Raw genomic sequence first — 25,060 nt, 5'->3', positions numbered from 1 at the left:
CATCCTTGTTGAGGAGCAAACCGCAGCCCCTCTCGGCTGGCCTGGCACTGGGATGGTAACCTGGGCGAGGAGGGGCCATCTCCTCAGCTCTGCGGGAAGCTTGTGATGTCGTGGCAGAAACCGCCCCCGCCCAAGGTGACCTTCTCGTGACAAACCCGTCCCTGGCATCAGTTATTCACGTGGAGCCTCTTGGAATGTGCTCCAAACGCACGGGCCCAGGCTTTTTGTTGTTACCCCCTCCGCTGCCTTTAAAGACATTTGTCCAACCCGCGCCTGGCAGAGGAACAGAGAGACGGGGCATTTGGGAGGGGCGGGGAGCACAGCGCCCACGGGGCTCCTCCAGCTCGCCGGCAAAGGGCTCTCGGCGGCGGCCCCTCGGCGGGCCTTGAAAGCGCGTGTCTCCTCGCAGAAAGAGCTGTCCGCCGGCCGCCGGGGCCTTTGATTCCTCCCTGACAGGGTGCTGACGGATTGATCTGGTGCCCGTGCATAATTCATGAGCCCCTGAGCAGCTGTGAATTCTGCGCAGGCCTTTTCCGCCGTGCGGACGAAGCGGTTGGGGAGGGGGGCCCGGGAGGCGGGGCCCGCCCGGCGGTCTGTTCTGCGCCAGTCCCCACGCTGCCGATGCCACCGGAGGGACCGAGCTAACGGGACGCTCTGGGGCTCGGGGAAACGGCCCTCTCTGGCGTCACAGCCACCTGTCCGCGGTCTGCCATCTCAGGGGCAAGGGCTGTGGGGCGCATGCCCCAGTCTCCCCTCCGTGTGGGCCTGAGCGCCCCCTTCTGGACGGCCTCCTGGGCAGGGGCCCTCGGGCCACAGTCCCGCAGACGCGACTAGCTGGGTGACCTTGGGCGTGTTACTCGGCCTGCCTGAGCCAAGCCCTGTCCCGGTGGAGGCACGGTGATGACACGCTGTAGGCCAAAGGCGCTGTCCCTCCGCAGCAGAGCGTGTGGGGCTGTCAGTGGTAGAGGCGAACCGTCTAGCACGTTACCGCAGTCTTCCACTGGCCGCCCTGGGGGTGACGGCCCCGCTTCCCGGAGTGTGGCCACAGGCAGGCCCTCCGGACCTCGTTCCCGCTTGTACTTGAAAGCACAGAGCAGGATCCCAACAAAACAGGAATAAAGCCACCCGTAGGCAGAAAAAAAAGGCTTTTCAAACGCAATTTCCCGGAACCTGGGGTTATGGGTTCCCAAGGAGGCCAGCAAACATCAGAACCATCTAGGGCTTTGACAGGGCAGTGCCCGGGCCTCCCCGGGAGTTCCAGCTCAGGGGTGCGGGTGACCAGTCGCCCACCAGTCCTCAGGGTTGTGACCCCAGTGTCCACCGCCCGGCCGGAAACAGGTGAGGCAGAAAAGGCCTTGGGACCGCTCCACAGAGCATTTTCCAGCTGGAGCACAGCTTGAGGTGTTTTTGCAAAACCACTAGGTTGTCCGTGATTTCCCAATATTTCTGTTTGGTTGAGGACATTGATTTCCCCCCCCACCCCCCTTCATGGTATTTATTGTTGACAGATTTCTTTTTTCAAATCGCAAAAGGAATACCTACCTAAATGTTTGATCTCTTTTTCCTCCACGTTTTCCTGTATGTAAAGTCTTTTAGTATGAAAAAAGCAATATATAATCTCGTGCCAAAAAACGTAGAAAACAGAGAAGCAGAAACAGATCAAAATCTCCACAATCGCTCTCTCCAAAATGACGGCCATGAGTGAGCGTGTTGGTCTATGCCTTCCCAGGACTGTGCCAGTGTGAACACAGAGACATCCTATTTTACTGTAAATTTTATTGTGGAAAAACATACATAACACAGGGGCACCTGGCTGACTCCGTCGGTAGAGCGGTAGAGCGTGTGACTCTTGATCTCAGGGCTGCGAGTTCGAGCCCCGTGTTGGGCGTAGCGCTTACTATCACAAAGCTTACCGCTCTAGCCATCTCTAAGTGCCCAGTTCAGCGACACGAAGCACACTCACCCTGTTGCCGCTGTCGTCACCATCCGTCTCCAGCACTTTTCCATTTTCCCAAAACTGAAACTCTGTCCCCATTAAACACGACTCCCCATTTCTCCTCCCCCAGCCCCTGACGCCCACCCGCAGCTTTCTGTGTCTCTGACTTTGATTATTCAAGTTGGAATCATACAGGGTTCGTCCTCACGTAGCATAACGTCCTCCAGATTCATCCATGGTGTGGAGCGTGTCAGAATTTCCTCCCTTTCCAAGGCCGAGAGAGGTATCCTGTGTATGAAATAAAGTTATACTGTGTGGTACAGACTTCCACGTGCCCGCGTCTTTTTCATACAACGTTAGCTTGACAACAGCCTCCCATCAGAAACTGATCCATAACTTGCTTCCACGTTGTCTCCCACCGGTTATACCCTCCCGGAAGCAGCCTTGGGTTGGGAGCAGGAAGCCGGGGGCCTCTGTAGGGGGCAGGCAGGGGTCCCCAGGACCACCCCCAGGATGGGTGACTCTCTAGAAAGGCTGAAAGGACTCAACATATAGTTGTATCCCAGCAAAAGGATATGAAACAAAATCAGAAAAGGGGAAGAGGTGGTGGGATGAAGGCTGGAGGAAGCCAAGCACGGGCTTCCAAGAGTCCTCTCCCCTTGGAGTCACACGGGTGGGCTTAACCTTCCCCACAACATGTTGCAACAACGCACGAAGTGCTGTCTACCAGGGAAACTCCTTATTACAGGCCGGTCACATAAGCACCCTCTGCCTAACACATGCCAAACATCCTTACTACTCAAAGGAAAGCAGGAGTTCGGCATAAACCACATGGTTTGCACAAACAGTTGAGGCACAGTGAGCCATTCTTATCAGTTAGGGGATGGTGGAAACGCTCCCATAATCCACGTTCCCAGATGCCAGTCCAAACTGCACCTTGTAGACAGGCCTTCGAAAGGATACCTGTCTCCAGCCTGCTCCATGAACCTTTGTCTGTACATACACCACTTGTTTTAAAAGTCCAAGATTTAAAACAAAAATGCAAGACATCTGGCCCCCACGGGCCTCTTGTTCACAGGCCCACTCAGCTGGGGCAGAACAGCCCTATCTTTAAGTCAGCTCAGTAGGGTCTAGGGTTGGCCATTGCTTAAATCTTGTAAATTAGCTGTAGGTTTCAAAGCAGGAGGCAGTCTGATGGAGACCTACAAGGCCTCCGCATCGAAAACTACAAAATGTTATTGAGAGAAAGTAACAAGGCTCTCAACAGACAGAGCAGTATACGATGTTCATGGATAGGAGAACTACACTACTGTAAACTCGTTATCCCCACCCCACCCCCCACTCCCCGATTAATAGCTACACTCACTGCAACCTCAATCACAATCCCAGTAGGGTTATTTTGGGTGGAAATTGACAAGCTGATATAAAATTTATATGAAAAGGCAAAGGGCCAAGGAACAAATAGCCAAGAAGATTGTGAAAACAAAGAGCAAGGTTGAAGACTAGTGCTACCAGATATCAGAGCTGTGATAGAGTCATAGCAGTTAGGACAGCATGGGGCTGGCACAAAGGCAGACAAACTGACCAGCGGGACAAAAAGATTTGGGAGAAGAAGCCCCTCCCCACAAAACAGGCAGCAGGGCCAGCCCTGCCCAGCGAGAACAGGAGAGTCCTTTCTAACACATAACCTCACGAATTACAAAACAAACAAACACACACATCCCAGATGGACTGCATATCTACCTGTGAAAGGCAAAGCAATGAAACGTTTCCAAGAGACATCTTTGTGACCTCAGAAGAGGCAAAAATGTCTTAAACAGGGTGCAAAATGTACTAACCATACATGGAAAAAGTAATAGATTAGACCATCGTATGGATGTCCGTTCAGCAGAGAATGAAAAGGTAATCCGCAGAGTAGAAGTTTTTCCTCATATTTGCAACATAAGGCCTTATATTGAAAACACTCCTGGAAATCAACAAGAAAAGAACAAACAGGGGCACCTGGATGGCTCAGTCGGTTAAGCCTCTGACTTCGGCTCAGGTCATGATCTCGCAGCTCGTGGGTTCAAGCCCCACGTCGGGCTCTGTGCTGGCGGCTTGGAGCCTGGAGCCTGCTTTGGATTCTGTGTCTCCCTCTCTCTCTCTGCCCCTAACCCACTCTCATTCTGCCTCTGTCTCTCTCAAAAATAAATAAACATTTGAAAAAAAATTTTTTTTAAAGATAAAACAAACATCCCAGGAGAGAAATAGCCCTGAACAGGTACTTCACAGACAAGCCAACAGGGTTCCCAAATGGCCCAGAAGCATATAACAAGAGACCCAACATTGGCCATTAGGGAAGTGCAAGGGCAGGCTGCCATGTGATACTCCTGTGCCCCCACCAGCACAGCTAAAATGAAAAATACGGAGAATACTCCGGGTTGGCAAAGATATGGGGCTGCCATCCACTGCCGGTAGGATGGGGATCGGAACGCCACTTTGGAAGACTGTGTGGCAATCTCTAATGAAGCTGAACATATGCATACCCAATGGCCCCGCAACTCTGCTCCAACCAGAAATTCACAAGAATGTTCAGGAAGAGACATGCACCAGAGCCCAGAACGTTTGTAGCATGACCATGTGCACCTATCCGGAGACCAACCAACGGGAGAGTGGGTCAAGTGTGGGATCCCCACCCACAGAACACTGTGCAGCAACCGCCCGCCCCTGTGGGCAGTGGCTTGGGTGAGTCTCCCAGACATGATGGCGCGCGACAGAGCACACGATGTATGATTCCACTTACACGAAGCGCAAACACAGATGTGAGGGGCCTTCTGAGCGATACAGTGAAGGAAGTGTTCAACTTTTAATGCTTGTGGGCACAGCTCCTGGACTCCCAGGGAAGCTACACTTTAACATTTACCAAGGTCAAAATGACTTGGCAAAACCTCGGAGCATGGGCTCTATTTTTGCCCTGAGCACACATTGTACATCTGCTTCGTTCAAAAAAAAAAAATAACCAGAAAGGAGCATTCCAAACATAAAGATAAGGAAAAGGGAAAAAACCCTCCCTGGTTCCCATAAGATAAAAGTCATACAGCCCGGCATGTTCCAGAAACTTAAGGTCTGCAACTTTCTGAAACGTCCTAATGATGTGTGATATTTTACATAAAAAAAATGTGTATAGCCCTGCACCAAATATTCCTTCTCTGGAGCATCTTTGGGAAGATTGTATATCCCAGGCAGCTATCCTAACTTGGGCTCGAAGACAACTCTCTTTCTCTTAAAGATTCTAAAAGGGGGGGGGGGGCAGGGCTCCTGGGTGGCTCAATCAGTTAAGCGTCTGACTCTTGATCGCAGCTCAGGTCTTGATCTCAGGGTCGTGAGTTCAAGCCCCACGCTGGGCTCCACATCGGACGTGGAGTCTACATGAAAATAAACAAATGGATACGTAAACAAATAAATAAATATTTTAAAAGATTCTAAAAGGCTCCTTCAATTTGCGTTGATGGGAGGTGCTGGTCAGGTGGGCATTCAGTTTGTGAAAACTCATACGCTCGTGGGCACTAATTCACGGGCCCTCTTTTATGTGTGTTCTACTTAAGAGTGAAGAAAAATTGGGGGACAGGAAACATGGGGTCTGGACCTGGTTTACCACACCCCACCAGGGGCCTTCTTCCTCATTTGACATTGTGACCTCCAACCCCGGGCGACCCCTGAGGCGCCTTCACCCTGTCCCATGAGGCCTCCAGGAGAATGTATTCTGTGTCAGCTGCAGTCGAGAATCATGCCAACGGGCCAGCCGATACCGTGTTGCCAGGGGATCAAAGTGCCATTGTTATTTGCTAAATTATAAAGGTTTCTAGCAATTCAGAAAGTCTAAAACCTCCTGGGTGAGACCCAGCCCTGGCTCAGGGTCCAGTTCCAAGACCACAAGTCCAAGAGGTACCAAGGAAAGGAACTGGGAGGCCCCGCCCATGCCTCCCCTGGGGTAGATGCCCAGGCCCCCTCCTGCCCAGGGGCTGGCACCATAGCCTCCACACACCAAAGCCAGGGCAGCCCGGTCCCACCACACGTGGGTCAGAAGCAGAGGCTCCAGAAGCCAGCGGCCCCGATCCCAGCTCTGACTCTCACTGACTGTGTGAGCCCCTCCGGACCTCCATTCCCTCACCCGCGGTGCGGGACTGACAGCACTCTTTGACGGGGCCGTTGCAGAAATTAACTGGGATCACTCAGCACAGAGCCGGGCACAAGGCCAGCCCCTGGCAGGTGGCACCTGGCATTGTGACTGTCATTACCGTCACCGTCTTCTTTGCTCTTTTGTTCATTTCCACTTTAGATGTCACCGTGCTGGATGAGGACAGTGAACTCCCCTCTCCTCCCTCAGACCTGTAAGGTAATACAGACCATTAACCGACAACCAGTGGTTAAACTTGACCAGCAAAATGGGTTTTTTTCGGGGAATAGCAGCGAATTGCGATTCGGGACGTGCCAGCCGGGGCAAAACCAGGGGCAAGTCCAACAAAGAGGATTATTTTACGAGGAGGACGCTGGGAGGGGCTGTCCTGACCTGGAGATTGGCAGGAAGGGGTTCAGGGTGAGGGCGGTTTCTCACTGGCCTAGTCGCTGGGGTGGAGGGTCTCTCCTTGGAGACACCGTCCGGTCCGTCCTTCCTGCTGGGCCTGCCATCACAATGCTCCCCTGGTGAGTCTGGGGTCTGGCAGGCTGCTGCTCCCCCACCCACACCCTCGGCAGACATCGCTAATCGAACCCAGTGCCCTTTTCCCGCTGAGCCCAAGCATGGCTTCGGAATCCTTAGCCCAGGGCTCCCGGCAGCCAGACCGACTCCCGGGGAACAGCCGGTGCCACGTCCACCGTCCCCGGTCGGTGGGAAGGGACCCAGTTCCTGCCCGGTTACCATAACGATGCCTTGACGTGGTCTTTGAGCTCACTGGCCTCCATTTTCTGGCCGGGGAGGTGGGGACACGGGCAGGAGAGTGCTGGCCACTCACCCGGCTTCAGGTGCTCTCTCCTCCCAGCACCGTAGCTGCAAGACCCCGGGCCACCTCCGGGCCTCTGAGCGGACGGTGTCGGGCCGGGCCGGGCTCAGGGGTGCCGGAGCACCGGCCCCGGAGGTGGCTCAGCCTGGTGCTCCCCAAATAGAAGCCCTCAAACCTCGGTGGGCAGTATTGTTCTTCCCTTAACTCAGTCGACTGAAGAGCGATCTCATGTCGTTCTTGCTGCCAAAAAGATTCTAAGCCTCTGCCTTCCCGCCTGCCCCTCCCCGCCCCTCTCTGCCCCCCGTGTGTCAGACGCGTGCAAAGGAAAGTCTGGTCCAGCAGCAGGTGCTGACCGGGAGCTTGGGAAGCTGCTTGGACGCAGTGAGGCCCTCAGAACGGGCTCAAGGGCTGGCTGTTCTATAGATGTACCTGACCCACCCCCCCTCACCCCTCCGTATGTGTCGTGACAACTGTCTGGAGTGTGGCAGGGCCCCGGAGGGGTAAAGGGGCCCTCGGTGGGGCTGAGAGAAATCCAGGAGGGCTTCCTGGAGGAGGAGTGGGGGGGGGGGGAAGGACATGGCCAGGGGTTGGGAGCTGAGGTCAGAGGAGTATGACAGCGGCCACTTGATCACCTCATTACTTCTCCCACCAAAAGCGAATGGTGTCAAGGGAGGGGAGAGGAAAGCCTGGCCGTTTCCTAGGAAAGGATCTACTCCCTGGCCACGGCAGCGTGTGAGGCCACCCATGGGGACACGGGCAGGCCACCTCCCTCACTCATACTTAATGGCCAGGGTGGACTTCCCCCTCGCCCCCACCCCTCCGCGGTCTCTCCTTCCTTCTTTCTCATCTTTCCCTGCTACATTCTCTTATTCTCTCCCCATCCCGGTTTGCTTGCCTGTGGGTGTGGGAGATGGGGACAGAGACACTGTCGCACCCAGCTCTGCTCTCACGGTCCCCGCTGCAGCCAGGCCCCGCTCAGCCTCCCCCCTCCACCTGTGGGCAGTGGCTGGCTCCCTGCCACTGGGTATCAGCCCGGTCCCGCCCCCCGGCCCCACTGCCCCCAGACTAGGAACCCAGGGAGCCTGGGCCGGCTTCCCAGCACCCTCTGCCTAAAAGCATTTGGAAGCTGCCTCTGGGTCAGCGCCAGGAGCTCTCACACAGACTGGCAGGTTGGCCAGGGTCTCCACTCCTGCCGGAGGGCCTGGAAAATTCCAGCCCTCCCATGGCCTCAAGTGCTGGCTATCCCGAGAGGTCCCCCACCCCCACTCTCCACCCCAGCTGGCCTGTTCCCTGATGCAGTCAGTGTCGGCTCACGTTGTCCTCACCGGCCGGGCCCTCGGGAATGCTGGGGCAGCCCTGGGAGGAGGCAGCTTGGCTTATGGGGAAACAGAGGTTCTGGGACACGGTGACCTTGCCCAAGTCCCTCGGCCTCGCTGGGCCTCCGCTCCATCTGGAAGCCAGTCCATCTGTGAACACGGTTAGCCAGTCCAAGGACAAAAAAAAAATGTTATGTTTTCAAAGGAATCAGATTGGTAAGAGCCTGGAGATGTCTGCCCCTCCCCAAGCCTCAAGCTGTATTCCCTCAGCCTTGCTGTTAGGGAGACGAGGGTTTGAGGCTGATGAATTTGTCGAACGCACTGCCAGCTCCTGGTAATGAAAATAAAAACAACAGCAGCAGTGACTAAGAAGAAAAGACCTCTTGCCACGTGCCAGGCTCCGTGCTAAAGGCTCCATGCAAAGCCTGCGTGAACCACAGCGCACCCCTGCAGGAATTAGCACCAGTGAGCACCCACACTTTACAGGGACGGAGACTCAGAGAGGTCTAGGGACTTGTCCAAGGTCACACAGCCAGAGGGTGGAGAGGCAGGGATTTAACGTCTCATCTTCAGGAGACAAGGGCTCTACTCTCCTGCCTCCCACCAACTCATTCTTCATCACAGCCATTCACTCTCGGGCAGGGCAGTCTCAGCCTGAAAAATCTCTCGCCACGAATGCCAGTCCTGAAATGTCACCATCATCCCTCAGTTCCTTTGGCTGATGGCTTCCCTTTTAGCAATGCTGCCTCCCGCTGGGGAGAAGCCACTCTGTGCCTTAACTCCGCCACTGCAAGGGGATGGGGATCCCTTCCTCAGCCTGGAGAGAAGGCTTCTGCTTCTAAAGCGTAGGCGATGGGGTCGGAAAACCCCAGAGGAAAAGCAGCACGGTGCGGGGAAGCTGGAGGCAGAGGGAGGGGAGCTGAGACTATTTGGGACCTATTTCGAGCCAGACAGCTTCATCAACGTGTCACTGGGCACAGGAGGGATCACTACCCCCAATTTACAGATGAGGAAACTGAGTCCCGGCAATTAAGTGAGCCACTTGAGATTGTGCCGCCGGTTCAGGTCCCAGCTGGGCCTCTCCTGGGGTCAGATGAGGGGAGACGAGCATCCCTGGGGAAGCCCGGGCTCCACGGGACGAGCTCCGGGCAGGGGCGGGCGGCCGGCACGCAGGGAGGGCTTGGCGTCCTGCAAGGGGCCCAGTCCCCCTTGTGTCTCCCGAAGGCTTTGCTGGTCGTGCAGGTGGAGTGGCCGGTGGGGGGCGACGGCAGCTCCTCACAGACTCACTGGGGCCAGAGTGGAGCCATTGCCACCAGTCATGCCTGCTGCCCGGTGCCTTCCAGCTGCTGCTTTGGATGGCCCGGGGCAGCCAGGGAAGACGCCTTCTGCCCCCACCGCAGGGCCCCGGCCCCCTGCCTCCCGAGCCCACCCCATGGCCGGCTCTGCGCCCGGGGCTCCCTGACCGTGTCATCCACCTTGACTCCTCCCACTGCCCTGCACAAGGAACAGGTGATAACACCTGCCCGGAGAGGCTATGTCACTTACCCAAGGCCACCACGAACCCAATCAATGACAGAATGGAAACGTGAACCCAGGGCTGGGTCCAGCCACTCTCTAAACTATTGGAGTCCCTCGTCAGGAATCCTGGCCACTCCACATAGCATTGCTTCCTGCTGTGGTAAGCATCCCGGACTATTTGGACTCGTCCTCTCCTTTGAGCACGAGTTCGCGAGAGTCTCTGTGAGCCACGCCTCGCGCCGGCCTCTGGGGATAAAACAGTGACCAAGCAAGACAGCGTCTGTGCGTCAGGGACCCCCACAGTCGGGCGGGCAGACAACCCCAGGAGTTAGTGCGGCGTTTCGAGCAGGGGGTTGCCCTCCAGGTTTCAGCGAGAACCCAGGACGCGGGGCCTTGGGCTAGCCTGGGGGTCCGGGGAGGCCAAAAAGGAAGCCTGGGGCTGACATCTGGTCCAGAGGCATGGGAAGAGAGAGGTCAGCAGCCGGGGGGGAGAGGGGAGCTCCCTGGCACAGAAGGACCTGTGTGCGGCGACGAGGGCAGGGCAAGGGGGAGTCGGGGAGCCACGGGCCAGGGCGGCCGGGCGGAGAGGGTGACGGAGCCTGGCAGGGCCAGTGTCCGATGGAGAACAGTGAGGGTCCGGAGAGCCCTGGCGGTGCTTGCCAGAGCCGGCAGTGGGACGGGGCGACATGACAAGGGCGTTGGCCGACACCCGAGCGGCCTGCTAGAGGTCCCCCTGCAGAAACGGCCCCCGCACGGTCCTCTGCCCACTCCCTTTGTGGACGGCTGTTGTCTCTTGACTCCCAGGGGACCACATCTTACAGGAACCGATGCCTCGTCATTGCCGTAGTAGCTCCGGTCTCGGTGGCAGCTGTGCTGAGCCCCTGAGGGGTGTGGCTTGCCCTTTGCTGAAGTCTGGCCTCTGGGTGCCCTCCCCCCCGCCCCATGAACTTCACGTCTTCACACACACCCTGTCCCACAGAGGAAGTTACGGCCCAGCAGCAAGCATGCCCTTCCACACCCCCTCTGGCGTCCGATCCGGCCGCCATCAACCCCGGGGCGCTGTCCAGCGCCACCGGCCAGCTGTGATGTGGACGCCCTCCCAGAGCCCCACCAGGAGGCTGAAAGCCCACAGGGGACCAGTTCTGGGCTCCCCCCAAAAGCCCCCCGCCCACCGGGTACTTGTGCGTCGTTCATTCCACGGTGATTGATGACACGTGCCGGGCACTGTCCTTGAGGGCTGGAGTCCCGACGGGGAGACGTCCGGGTGGAGCAGGGCACACCCCACAGTGAGCGAAGGGCTAAGGTGTTACAGGCCCCGCCTTCCCACCCCGACCGCCTCGGTGGAAAACGCCTCCCGCACCTTCAGCTCGGCTCCTCTCCCTCCTTGTCGCTTCCCACCGCCCGAGACTAAGTCAGACGCCATCCAGGCTCCTTGGCTGTAGGATTCTAGGCTCATGGTGGAGGCAGGACCCAGAAGGGCAGTCAAGAGGCCTCTCTTCCACCGAGGGAAAACAGAACATCCACCAAAGCTAGTCGCCAAGCAGATTCATACTAAGCTAGATTGGTGTTTTCAATTGGCCAGGGGCCTAGAATCCGACTGGCAGGGACGGAGCGGACAGATGGGATCCTATATGAAGCCACTGACTCACTCAACTTCGAAAGAGAAGAAAACCTTATTAGTCAATGTTTCAAAGGGCTGCGACTTCACAGGAAGCTTCTCCGGCCCAGCCAGCTGGGGCGGCCTCCCTGGCTGGCACCGCCCGGCCCTGCTGGAGGCCCCCGCCCCCCTTCTCAGCCCGGCGCCCGCCGGCCCGGTCCCCCAGAGCTGCTCCTTCCTGTCGCCGGGGTTCCCGTGTGCACACCGGCCCGAGGGAGTCCACGCCGCCGTCACGGCCACATCCCCACTCTGAGCTCGGAGTGATCTGTCCCTCCCCACCCCCTGCCAAATTCATCTGCTGTCATCCCAACCCCAGGGGCCTCAGGATGTCACCTCATCTGGAGACAGGGTCTCGACAGAGGTATTGAGTTAAAGTGGGGTCGTCGGGGTGGGCCCTAAGTCAATGTGACGTCCTTCCAAAATGAGGAGGCCTGCGCACGGGTACACACGAGAAGGCAATGCAGAGCGACCCCGGGGGAAGGGGCCCGCCCGCAAGCCTAGGAGAGAGTCTGCAATGTGTCCTCGCCGCCCTCAGGAGGACCCAGCGCTGATCTCAAACTCCTGGCCCCCAGAACTGGGAGACGAGATGTCTGTCGGTTAAGCCACGGGGCTTGTCATACCTGGTCACAGCAGCCCCAGGAGACTATGACCTGACCCCCGACGCTGCCGATCCCACGGGCTCCACCCCCCACCGGGCGTCCAGCACGTGCCTGGACGCGGACACCTGCCCAGCCCAGTGTGACACTTGGCAGGCCCCTCCGTGGCCCCCCATGCCACCCACTGCTCCACGGATCTCCCTTCCAAGGAGCCGGAGGGGTGACTGCGGCTTGATTTTGTTCGGCACTGTCATCCTCTGAGAGCCCTGGCCGAGGGGTTTTAGGGGACCCCGGACCGAGCCCAGGAGCGCCTCAAGTCTGAATGCTTCCCTCCCCCGATACCCGCTCACCTGCTCATGTCCCAGGCACTGTGAGCACCGTAGATGTTACCCGGATGGATGTGACAGTGTTCCCTGCGGTCACAGAGCTTTAACAATGCCTTAGATTCGTTTTCAAAGAATGTGCTTTCAGGAGATCAGTAAGCACCCCACATGATAAGGCATATACAAGTGTGCGCCAGTCGCCCCCCGTTCGCTATTCGTTGAGCGAGCTCGCGTGAGCCTTTCAAGGACCCTGTTAGGGTAGATCATACCACCCCATTTCAGGGATCGGGACGATGAGGCTCGGAGAGGGTGTGAGCTGGCAGAGGGTGACAAAGTTGCTAACATGATAACTAACATTCAGACTTGGCCCCAAAGCTGATGCTCCCACCCCCACCCGGCTCCCTCTCCAGGCCCCGCCCACACGCTCTGAGGACCAGCAGGGAACCCGCCCAGGCTGAGCGAGGGAGGCCCCTGGGTCCCCGGCTCTGGGGGTGTCCCTCCCAGCCTCTCCCGGAGCACGTGGTGTTTCTGGGTTTTGCTTTACAGAAAAGTTGCGATTTTTACTGCCGCTGAACGTATGGAACCGTGGCTTCATGTGACAGCGTATAGAGCTGGTGTTATGTACTCTCGACGGTTTCAAATTCGCTCTCGTCTGAAGGTTGGGAGGGGGAAATCTGTGGCCCTTATTTCGCTACTACTCCACGTTTGTGCTGAGCCACGGATGTGGATGGGAGACAGTCATCAGAGTCCCAAGTCCTGGGGTGAGCAGCCGGCTGCTTGCTTGCCTCTGCGGGACAAGGAGGGCAAACGTGCTCTGAAAGTAAGAGTCCGGGCGCGCCTGGGGGGCTCGGTCAGTTGAGCGGCCGACCTCGGCTCGGGTCATGATCTCGCGGTTCGTGGGTTCGAGCCCCGCGTCGGGCTCTGTGCTGACAGCTCGGAGCCTGGAGCCTGCTTCGGATTCCGTGTCTCCCTTTCTCTCTGCCCCTCCCCATTTGTGTGCTCTCTCTCTCTCGCTCTCTTTCAAAAATAAATAAACATTAAAAAAATTAAAAAAGAAAAAAAAAGAAAGAAAGTAAGAGTCCACAAGAAGGAGAGAGCTCAGCTGAAGGGGACTTCCAGTCCAGGCAGGCAGAGGGGCTGGCACGGAGGGGAGATGTTGGGGGGTGGGGGGGGTGAGGAGGCAAGGGCCTTCCTCTCTTCTGATTCCAGCAACACTTTCTTAGGACGCGTTGCATTCAGTGTCCCCATTTAGAAGAGAGGAAAACCCAAGGTCCGTTGGTCCCAGTGGAAGATTCTGGGCCAAGAGAGGCGAGGAGGCCTCTGGGCCCTTCTCTCCCTCCCCCACCCCCGCCCCCGCACCTGACACTGGGAAGCCTCTGCGTGCCCCCCTTGCCCAGCCCTTCCTCTCACTGGGTTCCCATTTCCCATCCTGCTCCCTGATCCATGCAGGTCAGAGCAGAGGCCAAGCAGAGGGGTCGCCGCTAACTATATGCTAATGACAGCAGGGACCAATCAATCTCCCCCTTAATCAGGCAATCGATGTGCACTGCAGGTGTGGCCGATACTGGCCTGTGACTGGAGGGGGGTGGGGTGGAGCGCCAGCAGAGGGAGAGGAGGAGAGGAGAGACAGAAAGAAAGGGGAGAGAGGGCGAGAGAGGGGCAGGGCCTAGCCGCCGCCTCCCCCCCCCCCACCCCCAATCCTGGCCCTGCCCTCCTCCCCACCCCAGAGAGAGCCAGCTGCAAATTGAAATCACTGCCCAGGAAAGAACCAAGGGGGAATGAAAAAAGGGAAAAAGCATCTTTTTAATCAAGGCTCAGAGTTGCAGCCACTAATGAATTCAAGGTTCTCAGGGAACCCCAGGGCAAGTCTGGGTGGATAGAAGCCAAAAGACTCCCTCCCTCCCCTGCGCTCCCGCCCCACGGCTCCCCATCAGCGGAGAGGGTGGGGGCAAGCTGGGAGGGGGGGCTTTTAAATCTTCAGACCTGAGGACCTCAGGTCCCCATTCCTGCTGCCTTTTAGAGTTGGAAGGGTCGGCCAAGGTCACAGCCAGGACAGGGGCTTTTTCACCAGCCCTCATGCCCATCAGAGCTTCTGTTTCAGGCTCCCACTCAGCCTTGGTTTAGGAGGGGCTGTTCTTAGGAGAGGTACACACAGGCCCGTTTCCTGGTCCTTTCTCTGAACACCCTCCTCTGCCCTGCTGAAATTGCCATTCTTGGTTTTTTTTTTTTAATGTTTATTTATTTTTGAGAAAGCGAGAGAGAGAGAGAGAGAGAGAGAGAGCAAGTGGGGGAAGGGGCAGAGAGAGAGGGAGACAGAATCCCAAGCAGGCTCCAGGCTCTGAGCTGTCAGCACAGAGCCCGACATGGGGCTCAAACTCACAGACGGCGAGATCGTGACCTGAGCCGAAGTCGGACGCTCAACCGACTGAGCCACCCAGGCGCCCCTGGAATTCTCATTCTTACCACTGATTGCTTACCTCCAACGCTCCAGCTTTAGAGACAACAGTGCACTGAATTCTCACAACACCCTGGCTGCCAGGATTATGCCCATTTGATAGATGAGAAGACTAAGGCTCTGTCAGGATCGCACAATCTGCCAACATTTCAGCCAAGGTGGGAGTGGGGAGACCCAGCCTCTTGGCTCCGGGGAGCCCCACAGTGGTTCCTGCTTCAAGGTCCTGGTTGGGGCCAGCCCCACCCCCACCGCACCCCCTCCCCACCCTCCTCAAGCTCTGAAGTCTGTGATGCTGCCCCTTTCTCTGCAGCTCCTCAGCCCCCACCACCTGGTGCAGCTTTTTCCCTGTTACAGATCAGCTTTGGATTCAGATCCTTTGTTTTCGGAGAGTGGAGGCCCCAGCTTATGGCAGTTGGAGTGCAGTCTGTTCCTTGCTGGCTGTGTAATTATAAGTAAGTTGCTGGCTGTCTCTGGGCTCAGCAGACAATGGGTGGCATGGCCCAGATACTGTCCCCTTGCCCTCTGTAAGGCCTTTCCTGTGGCTCACGTACCCTTCTCGACAGATGAGTCAACTGAGGCCCAGAGAGGTTGACTACCTTGCTCACGTCACCCAGCACTCTGCCCCAACGTACCCCGTGCCCTGCAGACCCCGCCAGCCCCCTCCGCTCCCCCTTGTTCCCTTTGCCACCTCCAGAGACGCCTGATTGAGAAGCAGAATGAACGGCTGGTCTGAGAAGGAATAGGGTAAATGATGCTGGTTAAGGAATTCATGGCCTGGGAAACCTATTCCCAGCACAGCTCGTTTTGGATCCTGCTGTTAAGAGCTCTGTGCAGGGGGAACTGCGGGTAAGAGCCGAGCTTCAAGGCCACACCCACGGAGCAGGAAACACAGGCCTTGCCTGCTTCTCCATCCTGCCTGCCTGGCTCCATCGGCCACGTTCTGCCTTCCAGCACCTCGCTGTGTCCCACCACGTGCTCACGCGCACGACCGTAGCTGGCCTTGGCAGGCCCCAGGCACCTAAGTGCCTGGTGGGACCTCGGCCCCGCAGCCCCAGGTTTCAGGAGGAACCCCCACCCCCCACCCCGGGGTAACTTCAGTTGGAGGAGTTGGGGGAGAGAGAATAACAAAGGTGAGAGAGCCCCGGGGGCCGAGGCCAGGAAACTTCCAGACCTTGAGCATTGACAAGAAAGCACTAACACCTCCCAGATGACGGCCATGGCCACGTTCGAACGAAAACTCACGAGATGAACTTGAGTCACATTTAAATTCAATTCAAGTAACCAAAGTACAATTTCCAGTCCCTCAGTTGTGCTTCAAGGGCTCAGAGGCCGCGTGTCGTAAGCCGAGGGTGCGACTCTGAGACCTGCCGTCGGCCCCAGCAGTCGGGTGCAGACGTGGAACCTCAGACGGTTCCGTTGGACGGTGTCTTCTGGAAGCCTTGGGGCTCCCTTTCCATACGTGGGACCCTCCTGTTTGCTCCTCTGGTGCGTGGCCGGACGCGGCTGCCGGGAGCATTTGGCCATGCCCTTCACACCCTCTCAGCCAGCCGCCCGCCTCAGTGGTGGCTCAGCCCAGTCGGCAGGTGAACACCGGGTCCATTGTGTGGAAAGCTGTGCCCAGGGCATCAGGGCCGTGGGCAGGGGGATTCCTTGGAAGGGAGTGAGCTTTCCAGGGGCCAGAGCTTTGACAGTAAGAGCCACAGAGAAGTGATACTGTATATAAATGCCACTCCGGGCAGAGGATGTGCCTCTCTGCTGGAGACTTCCTGTCGCCAGCAACTCTAGGCTACGGGGACTCTGATCACATTTTATAGATAAGACAAATGAAGCTTGGAGAGAGGGAGTCAAGTAACTTATCTAGGATGGCACAGCCAGTGATTAACAAACCCTCAAGGTCAAGTTGCCTAAGATGATTATCCTGAGAGCAGGGCTGTCTCTGCAAGGCCAGCAGGCTGGCACCAGCACCGGCCACCCGTGGGCTTCCCTCCCCGCCCTCCCGGCTCCCCTCACTCCTGTAGCACCCCCTCAGGAGAGAACGGCCCCCACCGCTCTCTAAAAGTAACACCCAGATCACCGTTCAAGGTCACCAGGTCTGATGACTGTGGTCCCGCATGAACCCTGGCCTGGAGACAGGCCTGCTTCCCAGGGTGTGCAGGGCACAGAGTGAGAAAATGGATCAACAGCCATGTTTCTGCTGATCCAAGAATCATAGCTCCTTGGGCAGATGGACTGCCAAGAGCAAATAGTGTCCAAATCTGAGCGGCTCAGCACAATGAAGGCGTCCTTCCCGCTTATGTCACAGTCCAGTGGGGCTTATTGCAGAAAGGGAGGCTGTGCTCCACGGAGGCACCCACGGACCCGGGCTCCCTCCAGCTGGTGGCTCCACCATCCCTCAGAGCAGGAGCCAGAAAGCTTTCTCTGTAAAGGGTAAACAGTAAACATTTTAGCATCATAGGCCGTACAATGGCAGCTACTCAAGTCCGCCATCTTGGTGTGAAGACAGACACAGACAACATAGAAAGGAATGGGCATGATTGTGTTCCGATAAAACTTTATTTATAAGAGCAGATGGAGGGCTCGATTTGGCCCGTGAGCCATAGCCTTCCCACCCCTGCCCTAGAGCCCTCCCTGGACTCTCTGCCTCTGATGAGGAGATCAGGGAAGAGAAAGCTGTGGGGGATCATGCAGGAGGTTTGGGGGTGAGGCTGGGAAGTGATATACATTGCCCCCACCCATTGGCCAGAAGTCAGTGGCATAGCCCCATTTCACTGCCGGGGGCAGCGGGGAGGGGGGGGCACCAGGAAGTGTAGTTCTCCTGTGTGTCCAGGAGAAACACAGGCTAGAAAAAGCTTTCAGCATTTACCTGTCCCCCCTTCCTGCCCCTGACCCATGCTACAATCACCCCCAGATAGGAGGCCTCCCTCATCAGTTCTGGAAGCTTTAACAGCAAGAATGTTTTTCCAGCATGCTCCTGAACCTGTTCCTCTAGTCTGACCATAGAGGTCTTAGAGGGGTGGAGAGAGGGGTCCATCTGAACCCCCGGACACCAGGCGAAGCCTCAGCCTCTGTCAGGATAAGATGATTGTTGCAATCAGCTATCCTCATGGCTGGAAGCTCATTCATTCATCAGTTATTGTGGGGTATTTGGGGGGTGTCACCATAAGCAAGACCTGCTTGAAGCCCACCCTCATTCACCCAAAAACCTGTGTGTTTTTGTTTGTCTGTCTGTTTGTTTAAGCTCTTTTTTCGCCCCTGGTGTGAACTAGGAGCTGGGCTAAGGGCTTTACGTCCTTCTTAGATCATCCCCCCAAGGGCCCTGGGAGGAAGTCTGTTGTAGGTCATAAAAATGGAGCTAAGGTTCACCCTCTCCCTGCACCCACATCTTTTGCCATCCTCCCTTCTCACCCTGGAATCTCCAAGAGGCTGCCTTTTGTCAAGGGGGTTTTTAGCAACTGATACAAGGACAGCTCTAAAATCTGTTGTGTAATGGGGTCTTCCCTCACTCTGGCACTCTGCCGTTGCACTGTGCACATGCAGAGGCTAGCCTAATGGAGAACGAGAGACACATAATACAGAGCTGAGTCTCCTGAGTCACCCCACCTGACAGCCCCCCCCCCCGATCCGCAAACATGAGAGTGAGCCCAGCCGAAGCCTGAAAAGCTACAAGACCTATGGCCCACCAGCTGACTCCAGGGCTGTGACAGATCAGTGCTTGTCACATGCCACTGGGACGTGGGGGTTGTTTGTCAGGCATTATTGCAGAAGTAGATAACTAATACACTCTTGTTCTCTCCATTTTGAAAATGGAAAACAGAGGCTAGGAAATCTTAGGTCATTTTCTCAAGGTTTGACAGTTGGTAAAGGGCAGAGCCGGGATTTGCCCCTGTAGGTCTCTCACCATTGCCCTTGCTGCTAAGGCACAAGCCCCATGAAAGCCAAAGCATTTGTCTAAAAATTTAACAATGGCTTGATCCCCTCAACTGAAATGGTGCCTGGCACATAGTAGGTGCGAATATTTGTTGAGCAAGTGAACAAATTCTGCTCTTGAGTGGTAGTGGCTGAGAGGCCCTTCTTGTTCTCAGGAAGCACATGGGGGCATTGACCCTTCTCTGGCAGAGGAGGAATCCACTGAACCAGCAATCAAAATCCCATCCCATCAACAGGAGCGTGAAATCAACGACAACACTAGGGATATATTACCACTCAGTCATGCACTTTGTTCTCTAGAAGGCCCAGGGAAACAAGGGAAGAATCAAAGGGAAGGAGAGAACAGTCCTTTAAAAAGCACTGGGCTTTTGACATGATGACAGCCCCTTTGGGAAAGGTGTAGGGAAGAGGGTGCAGCAGGGTGTAGCTCAAAGGGCAGGCTCAGAGCCGGGAGGCTGCTGCTTGGTACAGGCTAGGACACTACAAGCTGAGACCAAGGCAGTGCCCAAAGGGACATCTTGGGGGACGGTGGGGAAGAGACACTTGATCAGGCCCATTCACAAAAATCCTAATTGCCCCTGTTCACCCCAACCTTGCAATTCCAGGAGCTCCCCCAGAGGGCCCCTGCTCTGCTCACCTTCAGCTCCGAGAGCTGATTTCCTCATTGGCTGGAGTTAAACACACACACACACACACACACACACACACACACACATACACGGGGATGATCTATTTTCACTTATCTTATTTCCCCCATCATGCACCCATGCTCCAATAACCTTATGAGTTCATCATGTTCCTGCTTCTGTTCCTTGTCAGCATTGATATGTCTCTAATGGCAAATTAAAATGCAGAAGTGTATAGGCATGCATGTGCACCCATCACCACACAAACACACACATGCACACACAGAAACCCATCCTGATGGACCAGCTTGGCTCTGTGGATGATCAGATGTTATCCAATAACCTGACAAAGCAAAGAAGCTACCAGATAAGTTATGTCTATGGTTCACTGTCTCCTAAAAATTCTAGAAGCCCAGCCTCAAATGTCCCTCATTTCTCCCTTGGAGCCCATGTAATCTCCAGAATACTCCAGGACGTTTCTGAAAGCATAGAAGCTGGAGTCAACTATTGGTTGGGCCCCCAGGAGAGAGACAGGGCTGGGCCACTGAGTCCTTTTCTAATTCTTTCTCTAAAAGCTTTGATCACAGGCTGACAGTGTCAACTTGCATTGTATTTATGGCCGTCTAACCCAGTACTCATTGTAACGCATGATTCATGGCATGCAGTGAGTGCTCAATAAGTGTTTATAGAAATGAATGCAATTTCTAAGTGATGAGAATGTTCTTAGAAGCAGGGGGAAGACTGCAGTGCTGTCTGCTCCACCCCAGTAAAAAAAAAAAAAAAAAAAAAAAAAAAAAAAACCTTGCCATCTCTGATTCTTGTGGCACTGGTTCTTTCAGAGGTAGAGTTTCACCAGAGTAAGCAGCAGAGCCAGGCTGGTTTCAGTGTGTGTTTCAGTTACAGGTCATTGCTATGAATCAGAAAGACTGGCAGTTAAGAGCTGGACTCTGAGGCCAGACAGACCTTTGCTTGAACCCTGGCTCTGGTGAATGTATGGCTTCAGGCAGGTTACTCAATCCCTCTGAGCCTCCTATTATAAATGGTAATAATAATAGGACCTGCTTCAAAGATTTATTGTGTTCTCAGTGAGATGAAGCACGAAAAGGATCAACACAGCCCTAGCACACATTAGTGCTTCTTCATGATGGTGCTGCTGCTTTTTCTGTTGATTTTGGTGTTCATGCACAGTCCAGGCCTGGCTCTACTGCACAGAGGTGAGAAAAAGCAAGAATCAGGTCCTCTGAGGGCCCACAGTTGCATGGGGAGATGCTCGTGGAGAACTAGAGAAGCGTTGCTTGCTAAATTTAGCTCTAAGTTTTGTAGGAGGTCGGGGAGTGAGGGGGGTGGCTGAAGTGGTCAAGAGAGGCTTCCTGGAAGAGAAGATATGGGTATGGGCCTTGAAGGATATGAGGGGTGGTTCAGATGATGAGGTGAGGAGGTGCGGGGCAAAAGGCCTGGGTCTGAAAGGAACAGAATGTGTGCAATGGCCTGCAAAGAGCTGCTGGACAAGAGTAAGCTGTGTGAGCACAGATCATATGTCTGAAGACACATGGTGGATTTGGCTTCCACCATAAAAGTAGCATCGGAAGCACAATGGGTGTGGGACGGTTGCCCGTGCTTCCCACTGAGGGAGTTATTGCTTGGTGACAGCAATACTGTGAAAACAGAGGTCTCTCCTTCCAGTAGTCTGACAATGGTTGTGTCTGACCAGCAGCCTTTGGTGTCACCTTGCACTCTCTGCCCCATCTCCACCCCCTCTTTTCTCCCTGGCTCAGAATTCCTGAAAGAAGGTGGCCAGGATTCACTGGGCCCAGGCATAGGTGAGACAGCTGGACGCCCAGCCAGCAATGGTGATTCAGCACCATGGAGAGCGCCCGGGGGCGCCGCCATGCCACAACCTTGGGCTCAAAAGGCCAGTGATTTCCATGTTCCTTTAAAAACCCTCCACTCCTCTAGGTACTGGTTACTGCTTTTCTGCTGTGCCCATTCTCAGATCTCCACCCCTGCCTAATTTTTTTTGTACCTCATACTTCTCAAAGCCTATTCTGTCTTCCAAGAGGTCAGCTGATATATCTGCCTTATTCATCCCATTCATCAGTGTCCTGTCTGTACCAGGTTCTGTACTGACTTAAAGTCTAGGCTTATCTGCCAATGGGAGAGGGCTGCAGAGGGTCTTCTGGTATCAACGAATGTGCATTTCCCCCAAGATCTCCTGGAGCCCCTGGGTGCCTTCGCCAGAGACACAACTTCCTTTGAAATGAATGCTGGGCACCAGTCAGAAGACAGTTGCACCCTCCCAGGGACCAAGAGTTACTAGTTAATGCCAAAACAGCTGCCGTTGGCCGTGTACTTTTACTACACCAGCCACTAAGGTAGGCACTGATGCACACCGTTGCAAAGAAATCACATGCCCTCCCTGCAAGGTGGTACCTTGATTACCTACACTTGACAAGTGTGCCCAGAGAGTTGAGGCCACACTTCCCATGCCACACAGCTGACAAGTAGCAGAGCAGGACTGGATACCAGTTTCTGACTCCACAAAGTTCTGCTCCTTCCTCCTTTCCCTCTCTCTTGCTGTAGAGGCAACTTTAGATGGTCCTATTGGGTGGAAATGACATTCTTATGGGTCAACAAATGGCTGAATATCAGAAATATCATATGGCTCACCTTAGTTTTTTCCCATTGAGAATACCCCTCCCCCTGCCAGGTGTCCACTTCCTCCCCAATATTCCAGCCACTGGGTTTGGCCAGCATCAAACTCCTCCTCTGTGGGCAGGCTGGGGAGAGCTTTCCCTCCAGGGCAACTGTCTGCTCAGAGGTGGCCCCGCTGAACCAGCCGGACCACATGACCCTTGCAGCAGCTAATGAATACAGGTCACAAAGGGAAAAGCAGCTTTGTGAAATAATCCTTGATCTGGGAGGCTGCCTGGCGTGAGCATGTGGCTTCATCAGAACGTTTCTGGAGGGGAATTAATCATGAAGCTCGGTGGCATCACCAGAGGTGGGAAGGGGTGAGGAAGGTTGTGGGGTTTGGGGGTAGGGAGGCTACTCCATCTCAGCAATCAACGCTAGAAAGAATTCTGTGATATCAGTGGTCGAAGAAGAGTCTGGAGGCTGGGCGAGGACACCAGGAAAGCAAGAAAGGCCAGGCTGAGGGAGACATGCATGAATGAGAAATTACCTATTGGCCTCTGCAGCTGGAGAAAAGAAGGATTGTTGGCATTCATTCATTCATTCATTCACTCATTCATTCAACCTTTTCAATCATTCTGTGTTTATGGAGGTCCTCCACGGGCTGGGACTGGTACAACAGTGACAGGACAGGTGTGGTCCTGCCTTTGTGGACTTGCAAAGACACTCAGAATCAGGGATTCTGGACCTATTTCCAGCTCCCTGAGTTCCCCCCATCTCTCCTGACCTCTGCCATGGAAAATCACCAACATTTATTGAGACTTTGCCACATGCCAGACACAGCGCTATGCTCTCAATAAACCCTGACAGTACGCTGTGGAAGTGGACACTATTATTCCCATATCACAGATAGGAGAATGAGGCCCAGAGAGGACATGGGACTCGTCCAAGGTCCTGAGTCAGCAGGTGGTGATCTGGGTTTCCAACCCAGGCCAGTGTGAGTTCAGAGCTCGCCCTCTCAGCCACTCTAACATTCCATCCCTCTAAGGGAACGACTTTCTATTGCTTTGACCAGACTCCCTCGGCCTTGGAGGGGATCCCCCCCTTCCTCACATCTCTAAGCTCACAGTCCTGATGCAAGGTCCTCTTGGCCTTCCTTAATCTATTGTGTCCTCTCTCTTGCTATGAGGCTGGAAGATAATTAAGCAAAGGGAAAAGATTTCAAGGAAAACTGAAGTTCCTTGAAGACACCAAGAGGAAATCTCTGATGGCTAAGCACGTGGGAGTGGTTAACCTCTGGGGACTCTGGCCAGTGATTCCCTGTCCTTGGCACTCTCTGCATCAGTGAGCATCTCAGGGTACCCCACCTGTGCCTTTCCATCCCCTCACTGTAGGACAGAAAGATGTAGCGGGGTGCCCCCGGGTGTGCCCTCTCCTGCCTCCTTTCTGAGAGCCTGCCAGCCCCCATCATTCATTCTGCAAATGGCTTAGCATGCCTGCCCTGGCTGGACACTGTAGAGGCAGCAGGGATACCCTGATCCCGTCCTGGCTCTCATAGACCTGAAAGTCTAACCAAAACACAGACGTCTGACACCAATAACTGATCGTTTCCGATTATGATGAATTCTCTACAGATGGGATATGGGTTGAATAGGATCCCCCCAAATTTTTGTCCCCCCAGAACCTCAGAATGCAACCTTATTTGGCATAAGGGTCTTTGCAGATGTAATTAGGGGAAGGATCTTGGGGTGAGATCATCCCCAGGACCAGGGTGGGCCCTAAATCCAAGGGTGGTGTCCTGATGAGACTGAAGAGGAGGGAGAGCTGCACACACAGAGAAGGTGATATGAGGCTAGAGGCAGAGGCTGGAGGGATGGGATTAGCAGTAGCCATCCAAAGCTGGGAGAGGGCACAAGACACATGATCTCTCAGAGTCTGTAGTGGGAACGAAGCCTGCCAACATCTTGACTGCAGACTGCTGGCCTCCAGAACCAGGAGAGAAGAAACTTCTGTTTCTTTAAAGTACCCAGTTTGTGGCAGTTGGTTATGGAAGCCTGAGGAAACTAAGACAATATCCAATCTGTCCTGATGTAGGGAGTCGAGGACAGTCCCTTGAGGAAGTGACATTTGAACGGAGGCCTGAAGGGTGTATAGGAGTTGGTAGCAGAGCACATTCCTGGTGGAGGAAGGACCAGCAGGTACAAAAAGCCCTGAGCCTGGAAGGGCCGAGAGGGCTGGTGCGCTGGGGACAGAGGAGGCAATGCCAGATGTGTCCAGAAAAGTGGGCAGCAGAAGCCCCAGAGGACTTTGGACTTCGTGCTGAGAGAATCAGGGTGCTGCTTCGAGCTGGGAGCCCGACAGCCTTCAGCCCCGTGGGATCCGAGCCGTGCTGGTTTCTGCCCATCAACACAGGATGTGCTGGGTAAATATTAGTTCATGGGTTCTGGTGTGTGTGTGTGTGCATGTGTGTGTGTTTGGGGAGTGCAGCTGGCCGTGAGTGTGCGTGCCACCTCCCAAGACAGCATGTCGCACCTGCTCCCAAACCCTGGCTTCACCCTGCGGGCCACAGCTTCTTTTCACCCTTCCAGACACATTGTCTACAAGCCCCCATCCCATCCCTGCATCCATCCTGGTCTTTTGTCCGTGTTAGACAACCCCCGCCCGAGATCCTTCCCGCCCCCCCTTCCAAATTCCTCTCCCCCACACTCGTCGTGTTAACAGGGGACCTTCTCTCCTTCGGTCATCCTCAGACTGAATTAAAATAGCATTGCCACGGAGCTGTGTCAGATGTGCCCAAGGAATTCCGGGTCTCTGGTGACTTCATTAGCTCCAGCGCCTTGAGTCATTCAAGCCACAGTGCTTTCTTGTCCTGAACCCCTCCCTCCTGCAGAGGGATCCTCATTAGCTGGGAAAGACGAACCACTTAGTAGTTCCATTAACTTGGTGCTTCCGACATGTTTCATCTCTGCCTTTCTTCCCTCTCTGCCCCTTCACCTGTGATTCTCTGTCTCTCCACTCATTAGCCAGACGTGCCTGTGCGTTGGCGACTTTCCCCCTCACTCTCCGTGTCTCTCTACCCCTCCCTCTGCTCAGTGT

The 25,060-nt window shown here is 55.2% G+C and overlaps 2 long non-coding RNA genes across 3 annotated transcripts; both read right to left on the bottom strand.

Annotated features, from left to right (window-relative positions):
- Positions 1 to 2,085: 2,085 nt before the first annotated feature.
- LOC122233275 lies at positions 2,086 to 7,182 on the bottom strand. Of its 2 annotated transcripts, none has more exons than XR_006210819.1 (3): positions 6,834 to 7,182; positions 6,214 to 6,304; positions 2,086 to 2,224 (listed from the first exon to the last, which is right to left on the bottom strand). It is a non-coding gene; the product is annotated as an uncharacterized LOC122233275 (long non-coding RNA). The 2 variants fall into 2 exon arrangements; XR_006210820.1 differs by having other exon boundaries at positions 6,928 to 7,182.
- A 13,166-nt stretch (positions 7,183 to 20,348) lies between these two features.
- Positions 20,349 to 22,145, bottom strand: LOC122233101. Its single transcript, XR_006210562.1, has 3 exons — positions 22,001 to 22,145; positions 21,777 to 21,931; positions 20,349 to 20,537 (listed from the first exon to the last, which is right to left on the bottom strand). It is a non-coding gene; the product is annotated as an uncharacterized LOC122233101 (long non-coding RNA).
- Positions 22,146 to 25,060: the final 2,915 nt, after the last annotated feature.

This window comes from Panthera tigris, chromosome D4 (assembly GCF_018350195.1).
Source record: "Panthera tigris isolate Pti1 chromosome D4, P.tigris_Pti1_mat1.1, whole genome shotgun sequence".
Taxonomy (NCBI): Eukaryota; Metazoa; Chordata; class Mammalia; order Carnivora; family Felidae; genus Panthera; species Panthera tigris.
Note: the sequence above shows the minus strand (reverse complement) of the source record. Positions and strands in the feature narration are given on the sequence as shown.